The sequence below is a fragment of the Lepidochelys kempii genome, chromosome 4 (assembly GCF_965140285.1).
Source record: "Lepidochelys kempii isolate rLepKem1 chromosome 4, rLepKem1.hap1, whole genome shotgun sequence".
Classification (NCBI taxonomy): Eukaryota; Metazoa; Chordata; order Testudines; family Cheloniidae; genus Lepidochelys; species Lepidochelys kempii.
In genome coordinates this window covers 50590896-50608507 of record NC_136383.1, presented here as the reverse complement: position 1 = coordinate 50608507, position 17612 = coordinate 50590896, and the positions used below count along the sequence as shown (strand labels likewise).

General features: G+C 44.2%; 1 protein-coding gene across 2 annotated transcripts in view; it reads left to right on the top strand.

Annotated features, from left to right (window-relative positions):
• Positions 1-17612, top strand: part of MAML3 (mastermind like transcriptional coactivator 3) — a 349702-nt gene that overhangs the window by 240377 nt on the left and 91713 nt on the right. The gene's annotated exons all lie outside the window — the stretch shown is intronic.

The following is a 17612-nucleotide window of genomic DNA, read 5'->3' as shown; positions in this document are numbered from 1 at the left end:
ATGTGATTGCATTTTGTTAACTTTTAATCATGCAGAATGCATGGTATCTTGTAGTGGGACCAGCCTCTTCCTGACTTACCACTTACCCCACCACCTCATCGTGGGCAATCCCACTGATATGCCTGCAAATCATGGAGGTGATGGAGGCTTAATACTGTGCATCAAAAATGGGAGAGTCAGGAAGTCAAGCTGTGTATGTTTGCATCAGGGGACAGGTATTCACTATCATATCTCCCTTGACTTCAGTGGAGTTGTGTGACCAATTAAACATTTGTAGGGATGTGAGCTCTCCAAAGCTGTTTTGGAGTTTGTCAGGTTTGTGGAGTGGCAGATCTCTACTGCAGCCTTACCACTTGGTGCTAGTCTTTTCAGGTTGCACAAGCTATGGAAGACTAGTAGCATCTGGCACTGTGGTAGGACTTGCCTTAAGGAAGACCTATGTGCTGCAGGAAGCCATGTTGATGATTCAGCTGGTGTCCCCCTTTCCTCCGAGTCTATACTGAACCAGAGCGCCACCTCTCGTGGCATTAGCGGGCATTGTACTGCTCGAATGGTCATTTTGGGGGGATTAAATCTAAAAGTGAATCATAGAGCCCACAGTACTTTTTATAAAGGACTGATGTTTGCCCTCCAGTCCTGGCCTCAGTCCAAGTCAGATATTCTTACCCAAAAGCCTGCCAATCCTACTCCCTTTGAACCTGATGGAAAATCTCTCATTATCTTCAGCTGGAAAGGGAACAGTCACTAAAGGGAACAGTCACTAAATTATAGTTTCAATTTGCTACTGTCTTCTTCACTTATTCCCCTGGGTGGCTGTGTAGTGTTTCCATTCGCGTCCTGCATTTAGTTCAAGTGTGAATCCTCACCAGCAAATTTGGGCCTCACTCTTGTCTTATCTGCATTTCTGTTGTCATTTCTTCTTGGTCCTTCCCTGCTACACAAGGCTCCCCCCAACACCTATTTGTATCCTCTTCTCACTCTTGCCTTCATACTGTCTTTCCTATAGCCCCTTGTGCTTGAAACAGACTCCCTCTTGTGTGCCTAACAACCACCTTGACTTAATTCAGACCCTTCCTTAAAGCAAACTATACCTTTCAGCATTAACTCCCCAAAGGAAGAGGTGGAAATGACATTTAAAGAACATTTTGGATTCTGTTCTGTTCTACTTAGGGTTAGTTTACACTAGAAGCCTACAGCTGTGCTGCTGTAGCGCACCTGGTGAAGACGCTCCATGCCAACAGGAGAGAGCTCTCCATTGGCATAATAAAACCACCTCCGTGAGAGGCAGTAGCTGTGTTGGTGGGAGAAGCGCTGCCCACACTGGCTCATAGGTCGGTGTAACTTATATCACTCAGGGAGGTGGCTTATTCACGCTCCTGAGCGACATAAGTTATACCAACGTAAGTGGTAATGTGTACAAGCCCGTAGGTTCTGATGCTGTGCTCATCATGAGCCGAACTGCATCTAATCATCTAGTGTTTGTTTATACTGTTTTGCGTGTCTAATTAAGGGCCAGAACAATATCAGCCCCTCTGGAAGCACACAGCTCTCTCCATGCCACCCTGATTGAGAGATGCCCTGCCTGTTCTCCTGAGGAATAATTTCTCCTTGAGCTCCTCCTGGGACAGTGCAACTCTGTAATTCACACAGTCTGGCCCTCAGATTATAAAACCCTAGGGCAGAAACTAAATCCTCTTCTGTGTATTGTACAGTTCTACACACTGATGGCACTGGCTGGTGTTGCTGTGCGCTGTTAAACAGCTGGTATATTTCTCACCAGAAGAGACTGCCTTACGATGGATGAAGTGATCTTTGTGCATGGTTTATATTTCAATTTGTAAGGTGCTTGGAGCGCCTTCGGGAGGAAAATACTTCTAATACACTATAAGACCAACCACCATTCTAAGAGCAGCCCAGTCATTTAAACTCCTCCTCTAGCTGTTCTGCTGTTTTGTGTGTTGTTCCACTCAGGGAGTAACAGTCACTTCCACGATTGACGACCCCTTTTTCCTAACACAATGCTAGAGACAACAGCCACATTTTCTGTCTTCACTGGCCCACACTGGAGGAAATTCTGTGAAAGCAAGTTTAACAAAAGACCCTCCCTGCTGTAACAAACTGTACAGACTCCTTCTGTGTAGTAATAATATTACTCTTTACACTAGTCCCCTGCCCCTGCAGAGCCTAATCTGCACTTTCTGGGTCTGATTCTAGCCTTCCTTCTGGTCCAACTCAGGAGTAACTACTGAAGTTAATAGTTACGCAGATGTAAAACCAGTGTAAGAGGAGAATCAGGGCCTCTGTTTGGAAAAGAGAAATTAAATAAACTCTCCATGATGTTTGTTAGTATTTAAGAGCCGAGTACCCTGAAGACATTCTATATCTCAACTGGTTTTCAGCAAACAATACCTCTTTGCTTTGCATTGCTAATACACAAGGCTGTCGGCAGATTTTGAAAGCCAAGGGAATCCAAGCTTCTCCAAATGAACAGTGTGAGTTTAAAAAAAAATGTTGAAAGGAGGAAGGTTATTCAGGTACCATATGGCATGAGAGTGACCTTGCTGTAAGGACAGACGTATGGAGCTAATGGTAATCCTATACTGTAGCCAGATAACATTCTGAGGTTAGGAAATCAGAGCCTGTGCCTTGGCATAGCAAAGAATTTGTTTGTGGAACTTGCTTTAACTGAGTGGTTCAGTTCTTAGTCCTAGTGAATTGGGTAATTACCATCATGGTAGCAGCAAAGTCCTAGCCTTTAAGATATCCCAGGCAAGAAAATAAGACTGCATATAGTTTAACTCTGGGACAGAATAATTCCAGTAAGTTCCCAGTGTCCTAATGAAGCACAGAGTAAGTGCATGCTGCTAGTAAGTGTAGATTATAGGGGCTGAATCCCTATTATAGCAGTGAATTCTTGGTCATCTGCTGCCAAACAGTGCTGTGTGTAACTGAGTGAAGATGTCAAGGCATGAGGGTGGCCTAGAACAGGAACGGTAAACCATTGGAGGTTGTTGTTGCAGAAGTGTTATGTAGATAGCATATTGTATGTGCTGATCATTAAAGAAAACAGCTCAGTAGAACCGAAGGAATCATTCAGGCTTGTCTACACCAGCACATGCAACAAAACCTTGAGATTTTCTTTTTCTTTTTTCTTTGTGATTTTATAAGACATTTGACTATTTGATCTTTCCAGCTTGCACATATACCTTGAAGGGAGAAAGGTTAAGCCTCCCAAAACCCCATATGTGCTATTGCCATTATGCACTTCGGAAACTGAGGTAATTAGGTTTCAGAGTAACAGCTGTGTTAGTCTGTATTCGCAAAAAGAAAAGGAGTACTTGTGGCACCTTAGAGACTAACCAATTTATTTGAGCATAAGCTTTCATGAGCTACAGCTCACTTCATCGGATGCATACTGTGGAAAGTGTAGAAGATCTTTTTATATACACACAAAGCATGAAAAAATACCTGTTGTGTGGTATGTGGTTGTTGGTGAGTATTTGCTTCAGGTTGGGGGGCTGTCTGTAGGTAAGGACAGGCCTGTCTCCCAAGATTTGTGAGAGTGTTGGGTCATCCTTCAGGATAGATTGTAGATCCTTAATAATGCGTTGGAGGGGTTTTAGTTGGGGGCTGAAGGTGACAGCTAGTGGTGTTCTGTTATTTTCTTTGTTAGGCCTGTCCTGTAGTAGGTGACTTCTGGGAACTCTTCTGGCTCTATCAATCTGTTTCTTCACTTCCGCAGGTGGATGTTGTAGTTGTAAGAATGCTTGATAGAGATCTTGTAGGTGTTTGTCTCTGTCTCAGGGGTTGGAGCAAATGCGGTTGTATCGTAGAGCAATACTCACCAGCAACCACATACCACACAACAGAACCACTAACCCAGGAACCTATCCTTGCAACAAAGTCCGTTGCCAACTGTGCCCACATATCTATTCAGGGGACACTATCACAGGGCCTAATAACATCAGCTACACTATCAGAGGCTCGTTCACCTGCACATCCACCAATGTGATATATGACATCATATGCCAGCAATGCCCCTCTGCCATGTACATTGGTCAAACTGGACAGTCTCTACGTAAAAGAATAAATGGACACAAATCAGATGTCAAGAATTATAACATTCATAAACCAGTCGGAGAACACTTCAATCTCTCTGGTCACGCGATTACAGACATGAAAGTTGCGACATTACAACAAAAAAACTTCAAATCCAGACTCCAGCGAGAGACTGTTGAATTGGAATTCATTTGCAAATTGGATACAATTAACTTAGGCTTGAATAGAGACTGGGAGTGGCTAAGTCATTATGCAAGGTAACCTATTTCCCCTTGTTTTTTCCTACCCCTCCCCCCCAGACTTTCTTGTTAAACCCTGGATTTGTGCTGGAAATGGCTCACCTTGATTATCATACACATTGTAAGGAGAGTGATCACTTTAGATAAGCTATTACCAGCAGGAGAGTGGGGTGGGAGGAGGTATTTTTTCATGCTTTGTGTGTATATAAAAAGATCTTCTACACTTTCCACAGTATGCATCCGATGAAGTGAGCTGTAGCTCACGAAAGCTTATGCTCAAATAAATTGGTTAGTCTCTAAGGTGCCACAAGTACTCCTTTTCTTTTTGAGGTAATTCGTTTCAGGCTACCATTTTCCAAAATGATTTCAGGTCTGTTAGTGTTTGGATACCAGCTTGAGCTTGATTTTCAGAAGTGCTGAGCACCCACAACTTTAACTGCTGTCAGCAAAATCTGGCCTTCAGTTGCTCAAACTGGGCACCAAAAAATTCAAACAATGAAAATCATTGGACACATTTGAAAATATGGGCATTAGTGACTTGCCTAAAGCCAAAGAAAGAGTCAGTGTCAGAGTTGGTACTCAAGAATTCCAGATTCCCAGTTCTCTGCTCCGACCTCCAGACTACAGTCTGCTGGTCTGAGCCAGGGATCAGCAGTGATCCACCAAGCCCTTTCTGGTGGTGTGTAGAATGAAATATTTTGTGACCTTAGCAATGGGGCATTGGAGGGATCCCAAACAGCATCTGTGAGACAGGGCTTTTCACTTATAAACTAGTCTGAGGGATGAAAAAGTTGGACAAACAGTGTACACGCCTACATCTCTCCCTGCCATTACTAAATCAACTAAAATAAATAAAACACTTAACATTGAATAGGTTTTAATTGTGACAATAGAAAATAACCAAGCCAAAACCAAGAAGAACAGCTTTATTCAAGGGGGGAAAACAAGGCTAGAGGCTGGATTGTTTCTTAAGCAGTGCCTGATTCTTAATGGTATCATTGCTGTAAAACTGATGTAATGCAGTGGAGAATCAGGACCAAGATATTTTGAGTGTGTGCATAAAACCACTTGGATTTGGGTGACAGGAGCTAAGCACAAAGTCTCAGCCTGGGAGCAGAATAAACTTTTGAAATTCTTTGTCAGATCCATTTGGCCCCTCTGGGCATTACAGATGACCAACACCAACAACATTTTGTTTCCTTTTTTTTTTTTTCATCCGTAAAAAAATAGGATTATGAATTTTAGAATTGGATGGTCATTGGTCAGCTGTGAAGCTCAGTCTGTCATTTCTTCTTTCTTATTTTATATATTTCTGTTGAGCTCATCACCATAGTATCTAGGTGTCAAATACAAAATTAAGACTTGTGAGAGATTCAAGGACCTTTGCAATCGTTAGGTTTAGCTGCTTTAGTTTTATTTATATTAAAATGTATTTATCAGCCTTTAGAGAGACAAGGTGAGTGAGGTAGTATCTTTTATCCTGGGACTGATCTAGCTACAACACTGTATGAGCCTTTGTTTAATAGAAGGGTTTGTGAGAAACTGAGGCTTGTAAGTTGTTCGGAAGAGAGGTTGAGGCTTCTTCTGAGCTGGTCTTTTTTTTACTGTTTTTGTTGGTTTTCTTTTTGTATTTTTAAATTAAAATAACGGTTATGTTCATTTTAAAAACATTGCCTTCTGCACAAGTTCAGTACGCTTTTCCCGCCCATCACTTGCTTCTTTTTTGCGAATAGGACTGTATTATTATTCTAGATTCATACAGTGTGGGGGAAATATTAAAATTGGATTGAAATACTTAAGCAGGAACTACCCCACTCATTTTCAAAGGTGTCCCTGAGAAAAGCAGCAGTAGACATCTTCTTTACACACACAGAATGGCCTCTATCATTAGGGCCTACCAAATTCACGGTCCATTTTGGTCAATTTCAGTCATAGGATTTTAAAAATCATAAATGTCATGATTTCAGCTATTTAAATCTGAAATTTCATGGTGTTGTAATTGTAGTGGTCCTGACCCAAAAAGGAGTTGAGGGGGGATGGAGGGTCACAAGGTTATTGTAGGGGAGGTTGCGGTACTGCTACCTTTACTTCTGTGCTGCTGCTGACGGTGCTGCCTTCAGAGCTGGGCAGTTGGAGAGCAGCAGCTGCTGCTGGCCAGGATCCCAGCTCTGAAGGCAGAACCACTACTAGCCGCTGCGCAGAAGTAAGGAGTGCAACGGTATGGTATCGTCACCCTTACTTCAGTGCTGCTGCCTGCAGACCTGGGCCCTCAGTCAGCAGCCGCCACTCTCCAGCCACCCAGCTCTGAAATCAGCAGTGCAGAAGTAAGGGTGGCATGGTATGGCCAACAGCCACTGCTCTCTGGTCACCCAGCTCTGAATTCAGCGCAGAAGTACGGGTGGCAATACCGCAACCCCCCCTAAGATAACCTTGTGACTTCTCTGCGGCTCCCTTTTTGGTAAGGACCCCCAATTTCAGAAACGCTGGTCTAGCCTTGTGAAATCTGTATAGTACAGGGTAAAAGCACACAAAAGATCAGATTTCACAGAGCGAGACCAGATTTCACAGTTTGTGACGTGTTTTTCTTGGCCATGAATTTGGTAGGGCCCTATTTATCATGAATGTTTAAAAATGCAATCATTAGCAGAGGAGCAGCAGCATATTTGTTGCAAGTGATCAGCCACTAATAGTTTAAAAACTTCGAAATTGGGGACTTCTTCAGTCAATTGAGGAGGATTATTCCATGTTGTTGAGGTCCCTGTCAAAATCCAAAAGTGTATTAACAGAGCTTGGATTGTTCACCCTGGCATTGCTTACAATGTGTAGTTTGCTAAGCACTCTTACTTAGAAGAAAAACCGATCAAACCGCTGAGAGTTCAGCTGTCTGCTGCTTCCTGTAGATCAAGCAAGTGAACAAAAACAACAACAGAATGCTATTCTTTCCACTGGACTCTCATAACAACTCTTTATGAACTATATCTTGGTTTGGCATACAATTGTATTAATTTAAAACACCATTTATCAAAAGCTGCTTGTCTTTCAGTAAGATTGGAAGGTCATTCTTTTTTAGGTATATTAGTTTATCAGGGTTTGCATCAGAGGGTTTCCCTGTATGTATTTTGGCTCAAGATGCAGTTAAGGTATTTAATAAAGAGGCTAAAATTGACCAAGTGGCTCTACTCTTCCTCTGTCCTCCTGACTGCAGGTACAGTCTGTCAGAACACACAGTCTTCTTCTCATGGCTTTTGAGGAGATTTCTAAAAGGTGGAAAGGGCAGTGAGGCATCCCACTCCCACTGAACATCAATGGGATTTGGGCCTCCAATTCCCATTTGTGCCTTTGAAAATTTCCCCTTACATCTTTATTATTTGGCCTTTCGGGGTACTCATCATTGCCCTGCTGTGTGCACGCATTAGTCATAATAGTATCCAATCCACCAAAAGTTTGTGCACATTTATAGAACTTTGTTTCTACAGAAAATCTATATGCAGGAGCCAATGGAGCAAAAACACAACTTCAGTTCTGCTGTCCAGGGACTAAGTCTTGCAAAGGCTTACACGTGTGCTTCACTTTACACACCAGGAGTCCCTGTGAAGTTAATGGGACTACTCAGAGTTAAGCGTGTGCATAAATTGTTGCAGGATCAGGGGATTAAAACTGACCAGTGTCACATGTTGCAAGGTGTTGGTGTATTCCAGGGACTTTGAGTTATAGGAAATGTTGCTAGAGATGCACAGGGCTATCTCATAGGTATAGTAGAGATTTCATTTGTGGCTTCAAATGTTTTCTGTACCATTATATTGATCTTCTAGGTCTTTGGTTTCACTTTAATATCTAATCTATAGGAGAACATAGGCATGATTACCAGAGTGTGAATTCAAAAATGTAATGTCATTTCCATTAGTAGCCACCACAGCTTGAAAAATATGCCCAACACCTACTAGTGCAAGGACTATCCCTACTTACCGGACCGAAATATGCCAGTGCCTTGAGTCATACTGCCTCCTACCTAGTCTCCCACTGGTCAGGTATTCCCACCTCTTGGTCCTGAAAACCACTGGCTGAACTCTGTGGTGGACACAGAGCTTTCTAGTGGAGCAGCAGTATCATGTTGCCCAGGGCCCTATACGCACAGGGAGAGCGCTTTGCTGGAGTAGTTGGGCCCCGTGTGGTGGTACTTCCCCTAATGGCCCTTACTCCAGAGCAGCCCCTTATCCAACATGGCCACCCCCAGGGCAACCTACTCCTAACAGCAGCAGCTGGAGCCCCTCCTCCCCGGAGACCTAACACTGGTGGTAACTGGGCCCTCCACAAAGTCAGCACGCTGAAGCAGTTCCAGTGAAGACTTTGGATGACATCACATAATCAATTTACACTTGGTTCATTTTTGGAAGGCTTTCTTCACAGCCATGAGCGTTTGGGCATGTGTACATTGCAATAAAACACCCACGGCTGGCCCGTGTTAGCTGACACCCGAGCCCGAACATCTGTACTGCAGTTTTATAGCCCTAGAGTGCAAGACCATGAGCCCAAGTCTGCTGACCCAAGCCAGCCGCAGGGGTTTTATTGCAGTGTAGACATACCTTTAGAGACTTAGGACCAGATTCTCAGCTGTTGTAAATGCGTGTTACACCACTGAATCTGGCCCATTATTATTTTTATTTTAAAGGAAGTTTAGATTCTGCAGAAGTTGATGGTAGTGATCCAGAAAAGATTTCTACTCGCCCGGGGTAAGTGGATTTTTTGAGCCCTGTCTAACTACTATGATCCTAGATGCACTCATCCATAGGTACTCATAAGAGACAATGACATTTGCCAGGAGACCGTTAATCCAATTGGTTATACAGAAAACAAAGGGGCACAGTTAAATAATACTGAATCAGCAATGAGCAAATAAGGCTGAAAACTGTATCCAGGTTCTTCAAATGGACAGGAAAAGCAGCAGAATAAACCATGTTAGAAGAATCTAATATTGTCAGCTATACTATACTATAACTTGCCTGCGACCATTGTACGTTATATTGTATTATTTACTCTAGTATATTCCCCTGTGATAATTTTCCTATTATACCAACCAAATATTTTAACATTTTCAGTCGGGGCAGGGGGAGGTATCTGAGAACTGCGCTTATGCTTTAGTCTCTCTTAATATCTTGGGGGGTTGATCCTGAGAGACAATATACCAAATTCAGCCCATGTTCCCAGTGACACAGTTTTTACAACAGCATTTGATCTGCAGTGGTGTGGAATGGTAATATGCACAGATGAAACCTCACATAGTCACAGTGTTCAATTAGGTCACTTATAAAATTAGAAATTAAAAATTTCTCTTTCTCTCAGAATGTTGGACTGAAGCAGCAAAACTATCATACAGCCTTCTGTAGTGTCCTAAACAGATGAACAAGATTTAACTAATATGAAAAGGTTCTACACTAAGATTTCAGTATCTAAAGTAGGAACAACTTTATCCAGATTCTAAACCCTTTGGGAATATGTTATATTCAGTGACTAAATTGAATAAATCTACTCAGATATAACTAGCAGAAGGTTTCACAATCTGTGGCTGTGACAACTCAGTCCTGTGACTACCAGCAGCCTTATGGGAACAAATTGATGGGGTTGCTCCTTTACTGCACAGCTGCAATCAATTCTCAGTAAATACTTTGCTATATATTCATCTCCTGGTCCAACTCCAGCACAAGGTGATTCCCTTCATGCCTCCCAGCAGCCAGTTTGAACCAGTATGGCTTCCAGGCGCTTAACATGTTGTAGAGACATTTTGCTTAGCTCTGGGGGTGCGGGGGGGAAGGGTGAGTTTCATCTTCTTTCTCAGCTGCTGCCTCTTTTAAACAATAGACAGAGCACCACTGACAGTGCAGAAACTCCTAACCTTTTCTCTTCGGACTGAAATTAAGCCAGAATTATGAAAAGTGGTTGTTACTTTTGTTTTGGGTATCTTTAAGTGGCACCAAAAATTGATGCACCCAAATCAGAAAGCTCTTTTGAAAATGTGGCCTTTAGTGTCTGTGATGATATTCCTGGGGGAGGAATGAAAGAGGGTGAAAAAAAATTTGCAGAGCATTTCCTCCTACACCCCTCAGGATGCTCCTTTAAGCCCTTACTTATCACTTACCAGTCCTTGGTAGGAGTGGAAGTGACATCTACTCCCATTAAATAGCTGTGAGACATGAAGAGGCAACATATTTACTCCACACTACTCATTGCCCCTGACCAGTTTTTTTGCGCTGCTCATTGCCCTGGTCCTCAGTCCACCTCATTTAGACCATTCTTAACCCTTACAGAGAGACTTTTTGGCTGAGATTACACTAGGGCATTTTAGCAAAGAATTCCCATGGGTGTTACAACCAGATCAGCTGCACTGGTAGTAGCACCAGTAGGAGCCATAGTGTAGACAAGGCTTCAGTGGCTACTAGTGTGTTAGTTAACGCTGGCCAGGGAGGAGGGAGTGAGTGAGTGGGCACCCTTCCTTCCCATACCCACAGATGTCAAAAGCCTTCTTGACCCAGCTCCCCTGGGACAGATGCTCCTATTTTTCATTTTAAGTCTGTTCACATTAAGGACGAAGAGAGGGGTTTCCGAGGAGGGCACTGGGAGACTGACAGGTTGCAGCGGAAGTGTGGAGAAGGGTGTCTTTAATTTGTATTCCTCCAGACACAGTGAATTTCTCTCGCCCAAGGTCTGTGTCCCTATTTGTGAAGCTGTAATATTGGCAATTGTGCCCTTACTCAGAACTTCATGATCAGGTGGGATTAAAATTGCAGAGCTGCTCTTTTCTGCTTGAATTGTGAGGGATGATACTAGATGTGCACCCAACCATTGCAGATTTAACAAAAGGATTTGGGAAAGCAGCAATGGAATGTAGTTATTCCCAGGGCACATGTATGCAGGTGGTGTATGTGAGGAGGGGGCTACTAGGAGACGCACTCAAACCAAAAGAACAACACAGAATTTTTCCCTGTCTGTGCAGAGATCTCTTTAGAATACCACCTTCTTAAATGGCTATTTGGAATCATGCATGGTTAATGGATGAAATGAAAATTAGATTATGTGTCTTTACTCTTCCTCTGACCTCTGTCTTCCTCTGCATGAATTAAAAATAGGACACTGCCAAAATCCTGATCTGAACACCCGGAAGCTTTGTACTGGAGCTAAGGGGCGTTTCAGAATCCCCTTCCAAATTCCACAGCTGTCTGCTAGCCCACATTGCACAGAATCATAGCCCTGGATCCAAATACTCCTGAATTTTGCAGTATTCAAAATCTGGAATCTGTTCTAAATTGTTGTGTCTCAGGCCATCACTAATCTCATTTTATATCAGTTACCCATGTTGCAGTATGTGGTATGGCATATACTGATTGTCTACTCTAGCCTCATGCAGGATATCACTTGTGGTTCAGATAAATGCAGGCAGTCATGAAGGACAACTGATTTCTTAATTAGCTGATATGATAATGTATTACCCATTTCAGGACCCATTTGGGATATAAAATTATGGTTAAATTAAAATCCTTTAATATTCCACTATGTAGAGTTAAACTATGTCTGATGGAGTGTAAACTTCCACACTTAGGAGTGGTGGATCAGTGTTGGGCCAAGAAGGCACCTCCCCTTGCTTAAAAGGGTGTCCCAGCCCAGCCCAGGGGAGAATGAAGGAGGCTCCAAGAAGGCAGATAGGCTGTAGCCACTGAGACAGAGTGATCTACAGCAATGGTTCTCAAAGCCGGTCCACCGCTTGTTCAGGGAAAGCCCCTGGCAGGCCAGACCGGTTTGTTTACCTGCCGCGTCTGCAGGTTCCGCCGATCGTGGCTCCCACTGGCTGCGGTTCGCCGCTCCAGGCCAATGGGGGCTGTGGGAAGCGGCATGGGCCAAGGGAAGTGCTGGCTGCCCTTCCCGCAGCCCCCATTGGCCTGGAGCGGCAAACCGCAGCCAGTGGGGGCTGCGATCGGCCGAACTGGCGGACGCGGCAGGTAAACAAACTGGTTCGGCCCGCCAGGGGCTTTGCCTGAACAAGCGGCGGACCGGCTTTGAGAACCACTGATCTACAGGGGAAGGACTGGGACTGACAGTAAGGCTCGGCTGGGAGCCTGACCCCTCTCCTGTTCCTTCCTTCTCCCTGAGCATGGGAGCAACAGGACTCTGAAAATGAGCTGGGAAGACTCTCCTCCCCACCAGCTGATACTTTGAATGGCTGAGACTGCAAGCAGAAGGCTGGGTCCATGCCCCAAGCCAAAGGGAAAACAGGGAAGGTAGGAAGCAGCTCAGTGGAGGCTGGTCTGGAGTAGCAGCCAGAAGGAACTGAGCTACCCCTTGCTCTCTGCCCTTAGGCCCTGGACCAGGACTTGGTGGAGAGGGAGGGTCCTGGTTCCTCTCTTCTTTCCTCCTTTCCCAGCCACCAGAGAGACCCCAGAGGGCTCCAGTGGGAGGGGGAGGTGGGACACAAACTGTGATTTGGCTGCTGGGCCCCCTGGGTTGCCTGGAAGAGCCATCCCAAGACTCAGACAGACAGTTTGGTCACAACCTGGCCACTAGGCCTCTTGGCCCCTGAGTGAAGCCCGCTCCACCACTTCTCAAGTGCTATGTATGGGAGAACACCATGCTAGACTACAGGGTCTTCCTGGGTAGCTTTGCCATCCCACAATGCTGAATTCTGGGGCCAAGCACCTACCATGCTGTGTGTGCTATCACTATGTAAATAATCACTGCATTGGTGTGATTTCAGAGCCATCTGTCTGTGCCCACTGAATGCGCTCCTAACCTAATTAATGGGAACATTCAGCATATATCAGTGCAGAAAGATGTTTCACAGGCCACTTAAAAAAAAGTGGTGGGCCCTGGCATGGTTCCTAGATCCATACACACAGAGAGGCACCTCCACACACAACCTCCTCTTTCCTGCTTGGAAGGAGTGCTTAGTCACCTATGTGTGGTATCATCCCCGTGAGCCTGCCAGGTTCTGCAAAGGAGGAAGAGAGCATGGAGTGAATGGGCTGTGGGATAGACCAGGAGAAGGGCTGGAAGGGATGTGCATCATCTTGCCACCAGCCCACCACAGCTAAGGACAGAGGTGTAATACAGCCTATATTACCCTCTATTTACTTCCTTTTTTCCAGGAGGAGCCATTGGCTGCAGGAGCCCTGGCAGCATGACTTCATTGTACGGGAAGGTGTTGCCAAGGAAACAGCGCCAAACCGTGGAGGCAAGGGGCCTTAGCCCTGGCCTCCTGCTGATATCCCTACATCAATGGGCATCTCAGGATCTGCAGGGGCACAGGGTGGGCCCCACAGTCTATGCCGCAGCAGACAACCAGTGTTATAAGCTCTCACAATTTTATCCTGAATGTCATGATGTTGGGGTCTTGTGTAAAGCCCTAGCTCCTGGAGTCATGTGGTCATATGAGAATCTCAGTTTTCATTTGAAAAAAGTCTCTAGCCCTGATGGTAGTGGAGGAGAGCTTGAAAACCCAAAACTGAAAGGTTCAAAACAAGAAGGCAAATTGTCACACCCAGTCCTGGTAGAGCTTTTTCTGCTCAGCATTCACTTGGGTGCTGTCTGTGTCACACCATACTAGGACCATGTGTTCTTAAGTTTCCGTGGGTTTCTCTAGGCTCCAGTACTGTTTCTTTCCTGAGCCTGACTGGCACATTTCCTAGACACAGGCACTCTGTCTGTTACCCCTTCGCTGAAATGAGGCAACACAGCCCAGCTGCCCCTAGGACCAGTGCTGACTAGACAAGCTCCTTAGTAAGCTAAGTACACCCCATCCCAGAGCTCCAGTCTTGTGGGAACTCTAAATGTATGTTAATCTCTTCCTGGGTATGTGGTAGGTAAAGTAAACAGACACAGACTTTTTAAGGGTTTCTGAACAAAATTATTCTTTATTTAGCACAGAAGATATGCAGATTTAGACAAAATTACCTGTACACAATTCCCCACCTCAGTTTCCTCACCACTCTGGAGTATTCTCTGGGCTTAGGACAGAGTCCTCTGGGTATCCAGGATCCTTCTCCTGAAGCTCATGGCTTCTCCTCCCTATCATGGACACACACACACTCTCTCTCTCTCTCTCTTTAAGCTCCACGTCAGCTTCTTTTGACCTGAGCTGGTGCCACTGTTAAACAAGGTCTCCTCTGTTATGAAAGCTGCCCCCTCTCTCCTGCTCCTCCCTCCAACAGCCTGAGCTTTTGTTCCCCTCCATGAGACTTTTTAAAGCCCCTGCTTTGTCACATCTATCCATTTGTCCTGTTTGGGAATTCTCCTTTCTCCACTTCCCCACTCCCTGTAGAGAAGTTGGAGGAACTCGTTCTCTTACCTTCGGCCAACCCATTGTCCCAAGAGATTTCCACGAGAATAGGTGACCATTAAGGTTTAGGAGTAGCAGCCATGTTATTCTGTATTTGCAAAAAGAAAAGGAGTACTTATGGCACCTGAGAGACTAACAAATTTATTTGAGCATAAGCTTTTGTGAGCTACAGCTCACTTCATCACTGAATGCATCAGATGAAGTGAGCTGTAGCTCACGAAAGCTTATGCTCAAATAAATGTGTTAGTTTCTAAGGTGCCACAAGTACTCCTTTTCTTTTTCCATTAAGGTTTAGCAACCTACCATTGTCCCTTGTCTGGCAGATACATGACACAGCCCTGTCAATTGATAGTTGACTCACTACACATTGAGGCATTCCATGGTAGAGCAATTTCATAAACAGCAGAAGTCGTAGGCTGTATATAGACAGAGTCCCTGAATTGTATCATAAATAAAGCACAAAACAAAAAATCTCATGATTTTGGGGACAAGTCAAGAGAAAACACTGCAGAGACCTTAGGGAGAAATCCTTCCTACCAATTGCTTTTCCTATGGGAATGAGTGATCAGATTCTATATTAGGCTGACTGTGAAGATATATATAATATTTCTTTAAATCTATATCAGGAAGGGGCTAGGGAAAGTTCTAGGCAGAAGTTCTACAGTAATGAAAGAGAGAGCAGCTTTAGAGGGTTGTATTAGAATAAGGGGAAAAAGTTCTTTATTCAGAGTTAGAAGAAAGCAACTCTGTGATTCTTTACCATTGTCACATGGCACTAACCAAAATCAGGAAGTTCAAAGTCAAGGTTATTAATTCTGTCCCTACTTTACCCCATTTCTGGCTGGTATTACAGGATTCTCAACTGGTTTGTTTTGCCACACTCACCCTTATTAAAAAATACAAAACCCTACAATATTCCTCTGTAATACTTCTAAATGCTGCAGCATCACTTGTTTGAGCTGTTGTGTTCTGTCCCATTCCGGTATAGTATTGTGCGGTACTATTTATACGGGGCAGGCCAAGGGAAGGGAGATAAGGCGTGTCAGCGGTTTCTTTTGATTTCATGCCAGTTGTTGGTTTCTTTTGCAACTTCACTATTGCTTAGTTTTGTGTGCACATCTTGTCTTCTTTTAATGGCACATTTTATAAAAGAAAAAACTCTTAGCTTTTGTCTTCATTGCAAAAAGGCGTGTTTTTACATGGCAATCGTAATGGAGACAGGGCATAGATAGTTTGTACCTCAATGGGTCAGATCTTGACTAGCCACCATTGAGGTAAAAATGACAGTGCCTTGTCTCCCCTAGGATTTTTCAGCAAGATAGCTCTCTCCAGTTAGCTATCCTGGTGTCAAAACACACTGCTTTTGCAGTGAAGACAACCTTAGGTTTAAGATGCAGACTACCATTTTATATGCTTTTGCCTTTATAAAAGGGCTTTAGAAACTTTTTTCAAATGCAGTCTGTATATAGAAAATCATACTTAGGGCAGGGGTTCTCAAACTGGGGTTTGTGACCCCTCAGGGGGTCGCAGGGTTGTTATGTGGGGGGTCATGAGCTGTCAGCCTCCACCTGCAAACCCCACTTTGCGTCCAGCATTTATAATAGTGTTAAATAACGGTTTCTTTTAATTTATAAGGGGGGACTCACTCAGACACTTGCTGTGTGAAAGGGGTCACCAATACAAAAATCTGAGAATGATTGACTTAGGGATTTCTTTAAAGGCAATCTATTGACGCTGCAGTTCCTTTGTCTATTGTGTGTAGCTGTGCTTGGTGTCTCTTATGGTTTGAGATTAGAGGTCTACTGTGTATCTAATTGGGCACACCTTTGTATACAGATTTTTTTTTTTCCAGACAGACCACTAATGGCTCCAGAGAAGCTATTCTGTTCTCTTGTATCATTGCAACTGCCACTCATACATGCTTAAAGGGGTACATGCTGCTCTTTATGCATACATGTAACTTATTAATGCTAATGGGAGTTGTGTGTGCATATGGAGAGGTGAACTCCCCCTGAGTGTCTATGCTATACATCCTTCCAGGAGCTGGAAGGTTACTGTTCATGCAGAGTGCCAGTTCTAAAACTTTTGAAAGTTACATTTTTTGTTTTAGAGGCAAAGAATCCTGTGGCACCTTACAGACTAACAGATATATTGGAGCATAAGCTTTTGTGGGTAAATACCCACTTCGTCAGATGCATGTAGTGGAAATTTCCAGAGACAGGTATGAATATGTAAGCAAGAATCAGGGATAACGAGGATAGCTAGGGATAACGAGGTTAGTTCAATCAGGGAGGATGAGGCCCTCTTCTAGCAGTTGAGGTGTGAACAACAAGGGAGGAGAAACTGCTTTTGTGGTTGGCTAGCCATTCACAGTCTTTGTTTAATCCTGAGCTGATGGTGCCAAATTTGCAAATGAACTGAAGCTCAGCAGTTTCTCTTTGAAGTCTGGTCCTGAAGTTTTTTTGCTGCAGGATGGCTACCCTTAAATCTGCTATCGTGTGTTTAGGGAGGTTGAAGTGTTCTCCTACAGGTTTTTGTATATTGCCGTTCCTAATATCTGATTTGTGTCCATTTATCCTTTTACATAGGGACTGTCCAGTTTGGCCGATGTACATAGCAGAGGGGCATTGCTGGCACATGATGGCGGGTATTACATTGGTGGACGTGCAGGTGAATGAACCGGTGATGCTGTGGCTGATCTGGTTAGGTCCTGTGATGGTGTCACTGATGTAGCTACGTAGGCAGAGCTGGCATTGAGGTTTGTTGCATGGATTGTTCCTGAGTTAGAGTTACTATGGTGCGTTGTGTCGTTGCTGGTGAGAATATGCTTCAGGTTGGCAGGTTGTCTGTGGGCGAGGACTGGCCTGCCTCCCAAGGCCTGTGAAAGTGAGGGATTCTTGTCCAGGATGGGTTGTAGATCACTGATGATGCGTTGGAGAGGTTTTAGCTGAGGACTGTATGTGATGGCCAGTGGAGTTCTGTTGGTTTCTTTC